At 40.5% G+C, this 16,807-nt stretch overlaps 1 protein-coding gene and 1 pseudogene across 1 annotated transcript in view; one reads left to right on the top strand and one right to left on the bottom strand.

The window, feature by feature from the left end:
- Nucleotides 1-16,807, top strand: part of ANKRD16 (ankyrin repeat domain 16) — a 66,440-nt gene that overhangs the window by 35,702 nt on the left and 13,931 nt on the right. The window lies entirely within an intron of this gene.
- LOC119542943 overlaps nt 1-16,807 on the bottom strand; it is a 36,963-nt pseudogene that overhangs the window by 19,721 nt on the left and 435 nt on the right.

Here is a 16,807-nt window from a genome sequence, read left to right as displayed (position 1 = left end):
TTCTAAATATGGCAACCCTAAAATGAGGTGCCAATTCACTTAGCAATTTTGCCTCTTGTGATGGTTAGGTTCATGTGTCAACTTGGCCAGGTGATAGTACCCAGCTGTCTGGTCAAGCAAACACTGGCCTAACAATTGCTGTGAGGACGTTTGAGGCTGGTTGATAAACCAACAGGCTGGTTTATTGGATCATCAGTCAATTGACTGCAGCTGTGACTGATGACTCACCAAAGGGCATGCCTTCCACAATGAGAGAATGCAATTGGCTGGATTTAATCCAATTAATCAGTTGAAGACTTATAAGCAAGACAGATAGAGGACCTTCACTTCTTCTTCAGCTGCCCAGTGAAGCATTTCCTGAGGAGTTTGTCGAAGTTGCTGGTTCGTTTCCTGAGGAGTTCATCGAACACGTTCGTTGAAGATCCCAGTACATTTCCTGAGGAGTTCATCAAAGTTGCCGGTTCGTTTCCTGAGGAGTTCATCGGACATCTTCCTTGGAGTTGATGGTTTGTTGACGGCTCTACAGAATTTGGACTCATGCATACCAACAGTTGCATGAGTCACTTTTACAATTTGATAATCAGAGACACCTCTCATTGATTCTGTTTCCCTAGAGAACCCTAACTAATTCACCTCTCTTTAAAAAAAAAAAATCATTTTTTGAGATATATTCACATACCATGCAGTCATACAAGTATACATTCATATATAATAATGTAGATTACAAGGGGTGACAGTGTGATTGTGAAGACCTTGTGGATCACACCCCCTTTATCTAGTGTATGGATGAGTAGAAAAATGGGGATAAAAACTAAAGGACAAATGGGGTGGGATGGGGGGATGATTTGGGTGTTCTTTTTTCACTTTTATTTTTTATTCTTGTTCTGTTTCTTTCTGATGTAAGGAAAATGTTCAGAGATAGATTGTGGTGATGAACGCATGACTATGTTATCATACTGTGGACAGTGGATTGTATACCATGGATGATTGTATGGTGTGCGAATGTATTTCAATAAAACTGAATTTAATAAAAAAAAAGTATACATTCAGTTGTTCACAGTCCCATTATATAGTTGTGCGTTCATCAGCAAAATTAATTTTTGAACATTTTCATTACCATACACACAAATAATAAGAATAAAAATTAAGGTGAAAAAGAACAACTAAAGTAAAAAAGAACACTGGGTACCTTTTTTTTTTTTGCCCCCATTTTTCCACTCATCCATCCATACACTGGACAAATGGGAGTGTGATCCATATGGCTTTCCCAATCACACTGTCACCACTCATAATCTACATTTTTAAATAATCCTCTTCAAGATTCATGGGTTCTGGGTTGTAGTTTGATCGTGTCAGGTATTTACTGCTAGCTATTCCAATTCATTAGAACCTAAAAAGGGTTGTCTATATTGTGCATAAGAGTGCCCACCAGAGTGACCTCTTGGCTCCTTTTGGAATCTCTTAGCCACTGAAGCTTATTTCAATTCCTTTCACATCCCTCTTTTGGTCAAGAAGATGTTCTGCATCCCACGATGCCAGGTCTAGATTCCTCCCTGGGAGTCATATTCCACGTTGCCAGGGAGATTCACTGCCCTTGGTGTCAGATCCCACGTAGCGGGGAGGGCAGTGATTTCACCTTTCAAGTTGGCTTAGCTAGAGAAAGATGGCCACATCTGAGCAACAAAGAGGCATTCGGGAGGAGGCTCTTATTTGCCTCTCTTTTAAACGGCAAAAACAAACTTAATATATTAGCTGAAGACAGAAAAATGAACTGCATTTGTAGCTCAGCATCTATCTCAATAGCTGCTGAAATTATCAACTTCAAAATTCTTAGGTGCCTAACAGAATAAAGGTCTATGCTTCTCATTCATGGAAAGTCTGATGCAAGTGTTCCTCATTTGTGGATCTCCTGGACAGCTCCCCACCGAGCAGTAATTATTTTATCAGTAATTACATTAAATATAAATGGATTAAACACTCCAATAACAAGTTTTGGCAAGAATGTGGAAAAAAACGAGAATTTTTTTTTAATCTTAGATTTTAAACCTAAAGAGCTACCCAATCCAATCCAAGAATCAGCAAAGTTCAATAACTCGACCAAGATAATATAGCTAAGCCTCTCAAAATACAGCTGGATCCCTGCCCTCTTAGTAAGCAAAGTGTAACTTTCCCTAAAACATCCACAGGTTACCCGGACATTTCCATATGTAGAGATAAGGCTGTATTTGCTACTTCTTTCAAAGTTGGGGAATTTTCTTTCTCTCTCTTTAAATATCAGTGAGAATTACACCTTGACTGATATTTCAGTTTCCCATTCCAGTTGCATGCATATAATCCACTGAAAGAAAACCCAAGAAATTCACTGGCCTTTTTTCATCGGGTTCAACATCATGCTTGATTTCTTGGTGGAGCTGGATATTCCCCTCCACAGGTCTTACTCATTTTTTCCAGCATTGATGTCACCCCCTGTAATAATAACAAGATACTTAACTGTCCAGATGTCAATCTGTACAGAAAGTGGGTTGCTAATGACAACAGAAAATTAAACAGCTTTGACCACATTTTCCTCCTACTTTGTTTCTGTTTTTCAACCTAGTTTCATTTTTCTATGTTAAAACAACTTACTACATTCTGAACTGCCAACGAATGACCCAATAGCAGACCCTGAGATCATGTAATTGTAAATCTACTGTGGACAGCATACGTGTTGCTTGTGTTAATTTATCTCTACTGTATTTTTCCAAGTGATGAGGAAGAGTGGGGTCAGGGAGAGAGAAGCAACTGATTTGAACATTAATTTATCAGACTTCCCCAGCTTTGTGACTGATTGCCACAGCTTTGGCCAGTTGTTTTTTGTTTGTTTGTTTGTTTGTTTGTTTGTTTGCTTGTTTTGTTTGTTTTTTTGCTGGCCTTTCCCATCTGCCAGTGTTCAAAAGGGAGACAGTGGCCTTAACAAAGATTTCTGTTGGATCTTAGGGATGAACAAAAAATAATTTCCCACTTTTTCTTAACCCAAAGATGAGGTGGGATACTTCATAAGCAAATAATTTTGCAGGCTTTCACAGATGTCCTTCAAAACATTAACCCACAAACATCTTGAACCAACTATTCTTCTTTAAAAAAGTTATTTTCAGCAAGTAACATAATAGCTTTCTCTATTCTAGATATTTCCACAGGGCAAATCACAATCTCTACAATACAGCTTGTTCTTCTGATAAGTAAATATTTTCAAGGCTATGTTTTAAATGAGGTACCTAGTTCTGTAATAAAGCTCAAAGAGCACCTTGGACAAAAATAAGATAAGATGAGGTTTATGATTTAGAGTATGCATTCAGAGCAAATATTTGTAAGGCTGTTCCAACAACAACAACAAAAAACACCTCATAATCACATCATGTTTGCTTTTTCTCTGAAGTGACAAGTAAATGGCCTCATTTGGGATGAGCTACATACAAGGTGAGAGAAGCACATCAAAAGCCACAGAGTCCAATTCTCAGACCTCAAAACTGAGGGATTCATAGAACAATCGATGCCTCACATTTAACTATTCTGTTTTGTTGTGTTTTGTTTTTTTAAGACCTAAGAGCTTTTCTCTCGCTAGCCCTTAACAAAGACTAGCAACTGAGATTAATTCCCCCATCCTGTCTTCTCTGAGAGACAGACAATATTTAAAGTTTTTTCCCCTGTAATAAATAAACAGAAATGAATGGGGAGAGAGAGAGAGAAGGCAGGTCAATGGAAGGAAATTATTATTTCTTATGCAGACGAAAATAGTCAGCTGCAGAGAATTCACATTTTCACTTTTCAGGGAGGAAGGAAAAGCTATTTTGTTAGAACAGCTGCTATTTCTCTCATGAGAGCTGGGTAACTTTTTTAAAAGCTGAATACAGTTCTAGCTTGAAATTTGGTCTGCGTAAGCCTCGACTTTAAAACAAGTTCAAGAATTAGAGTCTTTCATAAAATTACAAAAAAAAATGGTGTAGCTCAAATGAATGATTTACAATTTTTTTAGTCCTACCACAAAATTAATACATAGTCAAGTACAGGAAAATATAAAAAAGAAGAAAAGCCTAAAGGAAAAAAATCAATACAGAGTTTTAAATGTTTATTACAGTAGAAATATATACAAGTAAATAATTCAAGTGATATAGAAATCTAAACACAGAAAGTGAAAGTTTCCTATAAAGCTTCCTCCCAGAAACAACCAAAGTTAATGGCTTGATATAAGGCTTCACAGAACTTGGTTTAAACATACGCAAGGTACTACAAAAAGTACAATTGTACTTTAATACTTTATTTTGGGAATGTACTTTCTTTTTTCTTATAACTATATTTTGGACATCTTTCCATGCTGGTACATATACATATACATTCTTCTTTTTAACTGCTACCCACTGAGTGGATAAAGTTACAGGTGATTTTTTTAACCCCCAAATTTTTTAACAACATTATAATGCTATAATATAATAATAATAATATAATAAAATAGCCAAAAGGCCATTATAAAGGATTCAGTTCAATCATACTCTCATTACACATATACACTGTTCTCAGTTTCTCATGTTTTCTTCATGTCCTTGTTAATTTGCATACTTTTTTTAACTTAAAAAAAATTTCAATCTTACAGGACAATTGCTAAAAGAATATAAGCCCCATACAGAGAACTCCAACTTACCCCCACTGTCCCTCCAGATACCCAGATCCACTGATTTTAACATTTTGCCATTTTTGCCGTTTATCATTCTATCAATCTATTGATCTATCAATCTAATTTTATGAACATTTGAAAGCAGGTCGCACACATTGTACTCCTTGAGCACATAATAATTCTACATACATTTCTTGTGACAAGGGCTATTCACTTATTTAATCACCTTCAGTGTAGTTATCAAGTTCAAGAAATTTAACATTGATACAAAGCTTTCAGTCTATAATCCAATTTTTTTCGTATGTCCCAATAATGTCTTTTTCATATGTCCCAAAAAGATCTTTTCTCCTCCATTCTTAGATTTCATCTAGTATTGTGTATTGCATTTTTTTTACATGTTATTTTGAAATAAATTCAAAGTTTTGGAACAGTTGCAAAAACAATACAAACCCCATACACAGAACTCCAGCATTCCCTGACCCCCCCCCCGATACCCCGATCCACTAACTTTAATATGTTGTCAAAACATTATTTCTTTCCCTCCCTCCATCCCTCCCTCCCTCTCTCCCTATCATCCATCATCTATTGCTCTGTCTTCTGAACATATGAGAGCTAGCTGCACACATCCTTGAACAAACACTGTAATTCACATATACAGTTGCCATGAACAAGAACATTCCTTTATGCAATCCCATTAAGTGCAATCCCATTAAGTGCAGCTAAGAAGTACAAGAGATTCAACAATGATACAAAGCTTACATTCTATATTTCCTTTTCCTTATGTCTCAACTGTGTCCCTTTGAGCCTCCTGTCCTCCATCCTCAGATCCCATCCAGGGTCATCCTTGGCATTCAATTGTCATCTATTTAGACTGTCTTTTGTTTTTTTTTCCTCAGTTATGGAAACATATATACACCCTAAATCTTCCCATTCCACCCCCTCCCTAGCATTCCCTTAGTGGGATTAATCACATTTAGAATGTTGTAATGCTATCACCTTCCCACCATCCATTATTAGAAATTTCCCTTCACCTCAAACAGCAACCCTACACTCATTTCTTAACTCCCCATTGCCCCTTCCCCCATTTCTCTTAACCCAAACTCTACTTTTCATCTCTATGGTCACATTCTCTGATAATTTCTTTGTGTTTACTGTGGGGCTTAAAATTAAACTCAAATCCATAACAATCTTGTTTTTCTTTGATACTAACTTAATTTCAATAGGACACATAAACTATGTACCTATACTCCTCCATTCCCCCACCTTTGTATAGTTCTTGTCAAAAATTACATATTTTACATTGAGTTCAAAACCACTGATTTGTCATTAGAGTTTGTGCATTTTATATCATGGAGGAAGTAAATAGTGGAGTTACAATTCAAAAATTGTTAACTTTTATTTGTATTCCATTGTGGTCAGAGATTGTGCTTTGAATATGTTGAATATTGTTCAACAATTTATTGAGGCTTGTTTTATGTCCCAGCATATGGTCCATTCTGGAGAAAGATCTGTGATCACTAGAGAAAAATGAGTGTCCTGGTGATTTGGGATGTAAGATTCTATACAAATCTGTTAAAATTCTCTATATCTCTTTCTCCTTTCTTTGTTTCTCTGTTGGTAGGGCTCTCTTTAGTATCTGAAGTAGGGCAGGTCTTTATTGGCAAACTCTCTCAGCATTTGTTTGTCTGTGAAAAATTTAAGCTCTCCCTCAAATTTGAAGGAGAGTTTTGCTGGATAAAGTATTCTTGGTTGGAAATTTTTCTCTCTCAGAATTTTAAATATGTCATGCCACTGCCTTCTCGCCTCCATGGTGGCCGCTGAGGAGTCACTATTTAGTCTTATGTTGTTTCCTTTGTATGTGGTGAATTGCTTTTCTCTTACTGCTTTCAGAACTTGCTCCTTCTCTTCAGTATTTGAGAGTCTGATCAGAATATGACTTAGAGTGGGTTTATTTGGATTTATCCTATTTGGAGTTCACTGGGCATTTATGCTTTGTGTATTTATATTGTGTAGAAGGTTGGGGAAGTTTTCCCCAACAATTTCTTTGAATACTCTTTCTAGACCTTTACCCTTCTCTTCCCATTCTGGGACACCAGTGAGTCTTACATTTGGATGTTTTATTTTATCTGTCATATCCCTGAGATCCATTTAGATTTTTTCTATTTTTTTCTCCATTCTTTCTTTTGTTCTTTCATTTTCTGTTCTATGGACCTCTAGGACACTGAGTCATTGTTCAGCTTCCTCTAATCTTGTATTATGAGTATCCAGAGTCTTTTTAATTTGGCCAACAATTTTGTTTATTTCCATAAGATCTTCTATTTTTTTATTTACTCTTGCAATTTCTTCTTTATGCTCTTCTAGGGTCTTCTTTATATCCCTTTTATCCTGTTCCATGGTCTTCTTCATGTCCTTTGTATCCTTTGCCATGTTTTCATTCCTTGATTGTGATTGTTTGATTAATTGTGCCAAGTACTGTGTCTCTTCTGATATTTTGATTTGGGTGTTTGGGATCGGGTTCTCCGCATCATCTGGTTTTATCATATGCATTAAGACTTTCTGTTATTTTTGGCCTCTTGGCATTTGCTTTGTTTGATAGGGTTCTTTCAAGTTGTAAAAGAAAAAAAAAATACTAATCTAATTTTTCAGAAACACAAGTTGGTGGCGTACACTTTCTCCAACTAATCAGCAGATGGCATCTGCGAGTCACCTATACCCCTCAAGTCAGTTGTCCCCAACTCTGTCTCTGTGGTGTGTGGGGAAATGATTTTTGTGGGGTTCAGTTGGTGAACTCAGTTTGGGTTTGTTGTTGGTTCTGTCCACCCTGAACATGGCGCATGTGTCTGGGTGGTCAGGGAGGCAGGGCAGCTTTAATATTCAAACCTCCCAGGTGTTCCTGGAGATTCAAGGCTGTTGCAAGAGTCTAAGCCTTCATTTCAGTTCTGCCCCAGGTTTTCTCTGTCATTGACCCACAAACCACCGGCATTGATGTAGCATCCCTGGGTTTTCCAAGCAGGCCGCCCTTCTCAGCTGTGATCTTCCAGGACCTCTGCTGAGGGAAGGCTGTACTATGTCACTAGTGCGTGTCGTCCCTCAAGGGAAGCCCCGGACCACCGGGCCATGCAGGGGAGCTCTCTGCCTGATGCAAAGATTAGTCTATAATTCTTGACTGGTGTAAGTTCTGAATGAAAGGCATGTAGTACAGCTGGGTCCCACCCCTTTCCTGTCAAAGATAGACAACTTGGGGGGGTCATTAGCATTTCAATGGTCTCTCTCTGCCAGTGCCACACACCCCTGTCTGGCTCACAGAACTGGGAACTGAAAATGACTGAGGCTTTCTCCACTGAGTCGAAAAAGGAACAGATCTAGTCTGAGGCGACCTTCCGGCTCTCCAAGGTCAGTTGTCACCCAAAGCCTCTGTCTACTTGTTGGGGATTAGTACCTCGTAGTGAGCTGTTCACACTCACTAATTAAAACCCCAGTTGGAGCTCAGCTGAGCTATATTCACTTGCTGGGAGAGAGCTTCTCTCTGGCAGCACGAGGCTTTGTAGCTCAGGCTGTGGGGGAGGGGCCTCCCGATTTGGATCCACAGTTCTTACTTACAGATTTTATGCTGTGATCTCGGGCATTCCTCCCAGTTCAGGTTAGTGTATGATGAGTGGACGGTCATGTTTGTCCCCCTGCAGTTATTCCGGATTATTTACTAGTTGTTTCTGGTTTTTTTTTCAGTTGTTCCAGGGGGACTACTTAGCTTCAACTCCTCTCTATGCCGCCATCTTGGATCTGTCCCCTCTGTGTATTGCATTTTAATTGTCATTATCTCTTTATTGTCCCTTAATTTTCTCTTTCTTCTTTTTTAAATTGTGGAAACATAATATACAGCATAAATCTGCCCATCCTGACCCCTCCCAAGTATACCATTCAGTGGGATTAATCACATTCATAATGTTGCAGTTCCCATTCATTACCAGAACTTTCCCTTCACCTGAAACAGAAACCATACACTCATTTTGCACTAACTCCCCACTGCCCCTGCCCCATCCTTGGTAACCTGTACTCTGCCTTCTGTCTCTATGAGTTTGCATATTCTCCGATATTTTCTTTGTGGTTACCATGGACTTAGAATCTGTTCCAGTTTGCTAATGCTGCCATTATGCAAAATACCAGGAATGGATTGGCTTTTATAAAAGGGGTTTATTTTGGTTACCCAGTTACAGTCTTAAGGCCATAAAGTGTCCAAGGTAAGACATTGACAATCAGGTACCTTCACCGATGGATGGCCATTGGCGTCTGGAAAACCTCAGTTAGCTCAGAAGGCACGTGGCTGGCATCTGCTTGCTCCCAGGTTGTGTTTCAAAATGGCTTTCTCCAAAATATCAGCTTTCAACAGCCATTTCAAAATTCTGTCTCAGCTGCAGCTGCTCTGAGGTCCCTCTCTCTATGAGTTCTTTTTAAAGTACTCCTGTGATCTAATGAAGACCCACCCTGGATGGGTGGGGCAACACCTCCATGGAAATAATCCAATGAAAGGTCTCGCCCACAGTTGGTTGAGCCACATCTCCATGGAAACACTGAACCAATAGGTTCCAACCTAATCAGCACTAATACATCTGCCCCCAGAAGACTGCATCAAAGAATATGGCTTTTTCTGGGGGACATAATATATACAAGCCAGCACAGCATCCTAAATCTATAACAATCTCCTTTTGCTTTAACTTCGATAGCATATATAAACTATATTTCTATATCCCTCTGTCCCCCCAACTTCATGTAACTATTGTCACAAATTACATATTATACATTATGAGTCCAAAACCATTGATTTATTTTTACCTTTAAGCATTTGCTGCACACATATTTTCACCAATCATTCATTCAGCCAAGAACCTCTTATTGAATCCCTCCTACTAAAGGTAGGTTCTGCTGGGTCCTAGAAAATGAACATTGCTAGTTTTATGGGGGAATGACAAAGCACACAAGTAAAGCTCTCATACCAAAATTCCACTTTTCATTAACAGTACTATTTTAATATTCTTTCATCAATTGTAACAAAGGTATCTACTGTTAAAAAAAATAGTACAGTGATTAAAAAGTGCTATCATCAATTGTAACTAAAGGTCCACACCATTGCAAGGTGTTGGTGGTGGGGCAGTGTACGGGAATCCTGTATTTTATGTATGATTGTTCTGTAAACCCACAACTTCTCTAATTAAAAAAAACAAAACAAAACAAAAAAAACAAAGGAGATACCAGTTACTACTCTGCTCATGCATCATTTCTTTAGGTGAAGGGATTATTTTTGTGTTCAGATTCTAATATTGTTTAAAACTGAGGTTTAGCTTTATTTTATTTTATTTTTATTTAGATGCAAGAGTGCTATCTTGAACATCTTAGGCAAACGTCAAGATAGATGTATGAGCTATAATAGTGAAAAATGAAGCAAGCTGGATAAATACATACATAGCCAGATAGATAGATGACTGACAGATAGATAGATAAATAGGTAGATAGATAGATAGACAGGTAGATGATGGATGCACAGATAAGTAGACAGAATTATATGGCAAATGTGGCAAAATGTTAAAAGTTTGTGAATCTGAATATCTAGTGGGGGGGTATATTGGATTTCTCTCTATGGGTTTTACATTATTTTTGCAACCATCCTATAAGTTTGAAACTATTTCAAAATATAAAACTGAAAAAAATTCATTTTTCAGAGTTGCCAGTTGCTTTGAAATGTAAAGTTAAATTTAACTGTTTGTACAAATTTTAGATATCTTCTTAAAGAAATAAAAAGTATCTCATTTTTGACAGATGCTTTTCTTGAGTACAGAAGTCCTTTCCCCTCTCCTTGGTCTGATGTGAACCAGACGGTTCAATAAACACCACCACGGGAATAAGAAGGGGTGTTAAAGGCAGTGCTAGATTTGGGGTGCACTGATTTGTGATGATAATTGGATTTGGGGTGCACTGATTTGTGATAGCATCTGGCCAAATGGTAACATTACCTCACTGTTCTCTCAGTGCTTCTGGGACCAGGCGGGAGTGGACTCTCGTCCCTGCAGAACCTCCTGACCACTTACACCAGATATATCAAGTGGTGAGTGATGCAGACACATCACTCTCCTCTTTTGGTTAAAAGACTCGGGGACCCAGATTATCATGAGAACAAAATCAGGGTGTGAAGTCCCTTGTAGGCAATAAGTATTTCATTCTTTTGTGAGAAAATGTGTTCTACGTTAAGAAATTAAATGGGTTGTATGTTTAGAAAGCCCAAGAATGCCCAACAATGGATTTTAAATACTGTTTTAGCATTTATTACAATGCTTATAAGACATTTTTTAAGACTTATACGTAAGATTGCTAAAAAATGAAAGTAATTAAATTTAATATGAATAAAAGGGGAGTATGGAAAGGGACAGAGTGCCTTCTGGAAACTTTTATTTCTCCCTCCCTCCCTCTCTTCCTTCCTTCATTTTTCCTCCCTTCTTCCTTCCCTCCCTTTCATCATTCCTCCCCTTCTTTCTCACTAAAAGAGCACAGGATAAGACAATCACTAAAATACAGCCCCTGAGCTCAAGGATCTCATGGTCTAATGGAGGCCATAAACACTAAAAGAAGGAGCAACTCGTGTAAGGAATGGGACAACTCTGGGAGGGCTTCACAGAAGTCTTGAGCATTTCAGCTGGCTCTGTGACCTCAGGTAAGCCTTGCTCTCTCTTGCTTCAGTTCTCCAATGTGCAAATCAAGGGGATGGTGAAGGAAAAGCCCTCAGAGAGAGTCATCTGTGCAGCAAGCTAGAGGGTAAATAGTATAATTAAACCATTTCTTAAATAGCAACTTCCGTTATATGTTGACTAGGCAGTCACATTTGGTGATTTGGGAGTGACAGAAAGACACACACCCCCCTAAAAAAAATCCAAATCCCTCCTATCTCTACATACACACCATTGCTACCACAGAAATCTCATTTTCACTCTGCTGAGGCATTACATCATCTGGGAGGGATAATAGATCCAGTAGCTGCTTTATTAGTAGGGATTAGTTTGTTAAACATGGAACCTGGAGTTTAAAAACGGAAGAACAACTCTTAGGTTTGAATCGTATCCCAGCCCTAACCTTGGCCAAATCCCATGCTCTCCGAGACTGTTTCCTCACCTGTACAATGGACATAATACCTGCTTTATGTGGTGATTACAAGGATTAAATGAACCAACCTATGCTACACACCTAGCTAGTGCCTGGCCAAAAACAGAACCTCAGAACTGTAGTTTGAGTTTGTGTCAGAGGACCTCGAAGGAATGGAACACAAAGCAGGGGAAATTTTTATTAGTAAAGAAGCTAAGAGTTGTCTGGTGTTTATTAAAAGAAAGGTCCAGATAGGGCATCAGAGTTCCGGGGGCCTTTCAACGAGGACAGAGATGACAGAAATGAAGTGGTGGGGAAGGGTTTGAGGACTGAAGACAAATACGGGCAGACTTGAGGTGAGTCCCCTGGTCAACGAGAGCATGTCGTGAAGCTTCTAGTAGGTTTTGTTGGATTCTCTCCATCATCGGGCGATTTCCAAGAGAGCTTTGCCAAGGCACGTAGGAGCAGACCTGAGTCCCCTCAGACACAAAATGAGGATGTTCTGGGAAATGAAACTAAACCTTCCCTCTGCCCTGCAGAGCCAGCAATTCACCCCCAAAGAAAAATCTACTTTCTTGCTGCTTTATCCTCCCAACAATGGAAACGTTGTTCCTGCCCCATGGCCCTGTTGCCCCCTCCGGGGATGCTGTGCAGGGCCCAGAGATCAGACAGGGAACATGCAGTCCTTTGATAATAGCCCTTTATCTGGGTGTCTAAATCAAAGAAACAAATACACAAACAATCACCAGCACACACAGCCCATACTTTGAGGTCTGACCCTGAAATGAAGATCCACTCCAACCATGAGTGAGATGCAAGAACCTCCTTGTGGCCTGTGTGTTAAAAGGGAACAGGAACTCTGGGTCCCTGCCCAAAGCCGCAATTGCCTGTCACTCAGACAAAACAAAACAAAACAAAAAAACAAAATCCCACCACCATAGGAAAACTGATTTACCCTGAAAGGCTCTCTGACTCCTCTGGCCTGCCTTTTCTCCTGCTCCCTACAATTTTGCACGACCTCCTGTGCGTTCGTTGTTGCTCTGATCACAGGCAGATTTCTTATATGTTTGCTTTCTTTATTAGACGGAGAGCGCCTTAAGAGCAGGGGCTATGCCTTAAAAAAAACCCATAAACTTACAGTCCTAGGGCCTGGAGTGGTGCTTGGCCCAGACTAGCTGACTTAAAGTGTGCCAAACAGTTTGTGGAATGAATTAATCCTAATGGTTAGGCAAACCTGTGACATGAAACACAATTCATCCCCAGCATCACTGTATTGTGTTTTCTGTGCACAAAAAGCCAGGGCCCTTTGGGCTGCAGTGCGTAGCACAGGGAGTAGATCAACCGTGGAAGGGAGCAAGACCCAGAATGCAGAGGCTAAAAGCCAAAGCGAGCATGTGGTTTTGCTGCTCAGCATCCGGGTGGGGTGTGGGGGTGGGGCTGTTACTGCTGCCCACCCAAGCGTAGTCCCAGGCCAGGGCCAGGCTATCAGAGGACCTCAGCCCCTGAGCCCCAGGGTTGGCTTAATGATGGACATGGGGCCAAAGCCGGTCCTAAGTGCTCTCCAGGACTTTCCTGCCAGCGTTACCATAGAAGCAGCTCTTTCTACGGGAAGTGCCAGGTTGGTGATGAACTGTGGAGGCCAGGAGGTCTGTCCCTCAAGAAAGCCTGTCCAACAGCTGGGGCAAGAGAAGGGCAGAGTTTAGCCTTTCAGTCCGGCCATGCTTCAAGTCTACACTTAGAGTTTTCAGTTACCAGGCCCCCGAAAATTATTTGCCTGTTTAAGATGGCTTGAGTTGGAGCTCTATAATCTGCAACAAAAACATCAAAGAGCTCAGACCCTTGTTTGAATCCCAGCTCTGCCATTCATTGGCAGTGTTGACCTTGGGCCAAGCTTCAGTTTCTTCATCTATAAAATGGGGATGATTACAAAACCTCCCTCTCAGATTGCTGTGGGGGTACATAAGGCATATAGAGAAGCCACTCAGTGTTTGCCCTGTGGAAACAATATGGTAGCCGCTAGTGTAGATTAGGCTAACTTCTCCTGTTGTTGGCTCCCATGATACCCTGCTCTTCTTCTTTGTAACATGTACCCTGTTTTCCATTGCTTGTTTGCTGTCTGTCTTTCATGCCATCTGGTAAACTCCGGGAGGGCAGAACTCTATCCTCAGTTCTAACCATGGGGCTGGACATTGTAGTCATTCAATAAGTAATTGCCCAAGGTTTGACTTTTCCGCTAATTGACTGAATGACTTTAGCCAATTGCTTACCCATACTGAAGTAAACTCCCCAGCATCCCCAGCTGTCCATAGGGGATCCTGCTAAATAACTGGTAGAATTCCAGGGGATCTAAAATCCAGTTGGTCTCTGTTTCTTCCCCTAATCCTGTCCCATGACAACGTATCAGTTACCTGTCCTGGAATATATGTGTTTCTCTCAAATCCCTCCTGGGGTGGGGGGGTTGGGAGAGATCATTCACCTATTAGGTTTGCATAATTTCTAGTTTGTCTTCCATTTCCTGGGAATCACCCGGGGTTGCCCTCAGTGACCCCCAGAAGTTGTTCCCTACTTTCACAGAGGATCCTTGAGGTCAGATTCCAGCCCTTCCACTTGCAGATAACACAACCCCTATTCTCTCACACTGTTTTGGTCTACACTGGGGGCTGCACTTAGAATAGGGAAGGTCACTTCTAGCTTCTAGATCACTTGGAAAGTGCTGCTGCCTGAAATTCTTAAGAGTTAATCTCTTTGATTTAATACATTGATCTCTATCAAAATGTAAATGCTCAAGGAGGGGGTTTTCCCTCTTTAGGCTGATACAATTTACCTTCTAAAATCAAAGAAGGATAGAGATGGAGACGAGGTTAGTGGTTGCCAGGGGTTAGGATGGGGGAAGCCCTTTGCCCTTTCATCTGAGGTCATCAGTACGAAAACATGGGAACCAAGCACCCAGGGAAATCTGCCCTGTTTCCACATGCCTGGAGGTATTGTCTCCAGCCCTTCAGGCCACAGGGTCCTGGATCTCTGCTGATTCTCCCCCCACCTGTGCAGCCTTGGCTTCCTCCTGCCTCTGTACATTCGTGCGTCAACCCGGCCACTGCACACCTGCCTTCACATCACTTCCCAGCCAAACGCCCAGTGGTCCCACAAGTACTTTGGGTCGTGATTTCACATTTGCTAGAGGGAGAGTCTGGCTTCCTACCTTGGATCAGGGGCTCATCCTGGCCCAGTAGGTTCTGGTCAGGAGGACGGGCTTACAGACCGACTTACACAGGGCAATCATGGCCACAGAGGCACGTTGGGGTGGGGTGGGGGTGGGGGGTTTTGTGTGCGTGGGGAGGGGAGATGAGCAAGACAGGACGGTGAACCAGGAGAGTCCTAGAGGCATCTACTCCATCAGCAGAGCTTGTGAATTTCTGACTTGACATTTGTGGGCTGTTGGTGACATGAGAGAGAGGGGCATCGCTATCTATTTTGTGAGGTTTGCAGGTTTTTGTTTAACTTTCTTTGATTCCTCTAATGTTACATTTTTCTTATTAACCCCAAGGCCAGTATAAACTGATGGCTAATGTTAGATTAGCCCTGTTTCGAACTGCTGGAGTGGGTTGAAAAACACATCGAAGTGGGGGATTAGCAAAGCCTTTCCTGAGCAGTGCCACTGTCATTCCTTTCTATTTTAAACCAGGAAATAGTCTCAGTCTGTTGACAAATATTTATTCATTTCCCATTAATATAACCAATTAGGTCCAGGGATGAATACAATTTAGGAAACGTGATGCTGACTTCAAGGAGCTTTAAACTACTTGAAAAACAAATGTCAACATGACCGTGCAACAAGGTAGTTCACTGGGATCACTAAAGTAACCCCAGCTACTATCAGACTGATCAGGCTCACCCCAAGAAGCATGAGCTGGGCAGGGGGGAGGGGTTCCCTTAATAAAAATTGAAACCCTGATGGGAAAAGGGAAATGGCTGCTGTTGGACAACCAACCGTGTCCAGGGACCGTTGGTTTGTCTGCTCAGTAGCGCCATCCTACCCTTTTTTTCCTTTGGCTATGATATTTCCCAACTCTAAACAAATCATTTGAATTGGCACTCTTTTTTTTTATGCATTTTTTTTTATTTTGAACTTTAAAATATGTACATAACAGTGATAACTTTCAAGGTACGATTTAACAATTAGAGAGCAAATTTCAAAGAATGTTATGGGTTACAGCCCCACAATTCCAGTTGTATATTTTATAATAATTGTCCTTTATTGTAAAATGTAACAGATATACAGAAAGGTATTAACTTTCAAAGTACAAATCAACAAGCAGTTATATAGGTAATATCAAAAAATGTTATGGGTTACAGTTCCACAGTTTCAGTTCTTTCCGTATTGTGAAATATAGGATATATACAGCACAATTCAACAAATAGCTATAGAGCTAATTTCAAAGAATGTTATAGGTTACAATTCCACCATTTCAGTTATTTCCTCCTAGCTATTGTAATACTGTAGCATAAAGTTTCAGTATTCGTAATCCTTTGTTAAATCCTATCTTGTCTGTTGCTATCCCTTCCTCTCATTTACTCACTTTCTCGACCTTCGGGCTGTCTAGGCAGTGAGCACCCTAACTGGTTCATATTAAAAGGGGGTGTTCACAATATGGGGAAGGGGGCTGCATCTGATTGTTGTTCTTAAAGAGGCTCTGGCCTCTGGGTTTTAGGACTTCTCTGGCATAGGAACACTCTGGTGAATTCAAGTTTCTGAGAGATAAAACTTAGTGAGTGAATCTTTTATAGAATCTCAGGTAGGGACCTAGGTATTTAGGGACTACTGTTGGTAAGGGCATGGCATGCTGTGGCCATTTGGGATGTCTACCTGGAGCTTGCATAAGAGAAACCTCCAAGATTGCCTCTCGACCCTATTTGGGATCTCCCAGCCACTGTGACCTTATTTTGTTACCTTTCTTTTCTCCCTTTTGGTCAAGTAGGCATTTTCAATCTCTCACTTCCAGGGCCAGGCTCATTCCTGGGAGTCGTGTCCCACAT

This window comes from Choloepus didactylus, chromosome 8 (genome assembly GCF_015220235.1).
Source record: "Choloepus didactylus isolate mChoDid1 chromosome 8, mChoDid1.pri, whole genome shotgun sequence".
NCBI lineage: Eukaryota > Metazoa > Chordata > Mammalia > Pilosa > Megalonychidae > Choloepus > Choloepus didactylus.
The sequence above is the reverse complement of the archived record's forward strand: the minus strand, read 5'-3'. Positions and strand labels throughout refer to the sequence as shown.